General features: G+C 31.2%; 1 non-coding gene across 1 annotated transcript; it reads left to right on the forward strand.

Annotated features, from left to right (window-relative positions):
- The first annotated feature begins 1,149 nt into the window (after window positions 1–1,149).
- Window positions 1,150–1,256, forward strand: LOC132009308 (U6 spliceosomal RNA). Its single transcript, XR_009401859.1, has one exon. It is a non-coding gene; the product is annotated as a U6 spliceosomal RNA (small nuclear RNA).
- The last annotated feature ends 227 nt before the right edge of the window (window positions 1,257–1,483 follow it).

Consider the following 1,483-nt stretch of genomic DNA (forward strand, 5'->3'; position numbering starts at 1 on the left):
CTTTTGCTATTTTTTTAATTATATATTTTTTTCTATTTGTATCTGTTGGCTATTAACCTCTTTTCAGATATAAGATTTGTAAGTATTTTCTTCCATTCTGTGGATTGTGTTTTCATTCTCTCTCTCTCTTTTTTTTTTTTTTGGCAATGCAGAAACTTTAGTTTAATGTAATACCATTTATTTATTTTGTTTCTTTTGCTTGTGTTTTTGGCCTGGTATCCAAAAAACTATTGGCAAGATCAATGTCAAGGAGAATTTTCCCTATGTTTTCCTTTAGGAAATTTAGTTTCATGCATCACATTTAAGTCTTTAATCTATTTCAAGTTAAGATTTATGAGTGATATAAGGTTCCAGTTTCATGCTGGTTTATGTGACTATTCATTTTTAAATATCATTTATTGAACAGACTATCTTTACCCATTATATATGTTGGCCCCTGTCAAATATTAGGTGACTGTATGAAAGGATTTATTTCTGGACTCTCAATTCTGTTCTACTTGTTTATTGGTCTGTTTATATGCCAGTATACTTTATTGTTTTGAGCATGATGGCTTTGTAGTATAGTTTCAAATCAAGAAGTGTAATTTCGCTTCTTCATTCTTTCTCAGTACTGCTTTAATTATTTGTTGTCTTTTATGGTCTCATATAAATTTTAGGATTCTTTACTTACTTGTGTAAAAAATAATATTGGATTTTTTAAAAGATTATTTATTTATTTATATGACAGAGAGAGATGACAAGCAGGCAGAGGGGCAGGCAGAGAGAGAAGAGGTAGCAGCTTCCTGCTGAGCAGAGAGCCTGATGCAGGCTGGGATCATGACCTGAGCCCAAGGCAGCGGCTTAACCCACTGAGCCACCCAGGCGCCCCTAACATTGGATTTTTGATCGTAATTGAATTTACAGATATTTCCGGTAGTATGGACTTTTTAACAATGTTAATTCTTACCATTCATAAATGTGAGCTATCTTTCCATTTATGTCTCCTTCAATTTCTTTATCAATGTCATAGTTTATGGGGTACAGATCTTTCATCTTCTTAGTTAAATCTTTTCCTAAGTATTTTATTAGTTTTGATGCTATTGTGAATTAGATGGTTCTCTTTATTTTTTCAGATAGTTCATCATTAAAGTGTTAAAATGCTCCGGTCTTGTGCTTACTTTGGCAGCACATATACTAAAATTGGAATGATGCAGAGAAGATTAGCTTGATCACTGAACAAGGATGACATGAAAAACTATGAAGCATTCCATATTAAAAAAAAAACGAAACAAAACAAAATTCTTGTCTTTTATATATTGATCTTGTATTTGGCAGCTTTACTAAGTTTGTTTATTCAAAATTTTTTGTGAAGTTTTTAGGATTTTTTTACATGTAAGTTCATGTTATCCAAAAAAAGAAAATTTTACTTCTTCCTTTTTTTTTTTTTTGGAGTCTTTTATTTCTTTGTGTTCCTTGTTTCTCTGGCTAGGACATCCAGTACTAT

Source organism: Mustela nigripes, unplaced genomic scaffold (assembly GCF_022355385.1).
Source record: "Mustela nigripes isolate SB6536 unplaced genomic scaffold, MUSNIG.SB6536 HiC_scaffold_12527, whole genome shotgun sequence".
Taxonomy (NCBI): domain Eukaryota; kingdom Metazoa; phylum Chordata; class Mammalia; order Carnivora; family Mustelidae; genus Mustela; species Mustela nigripes.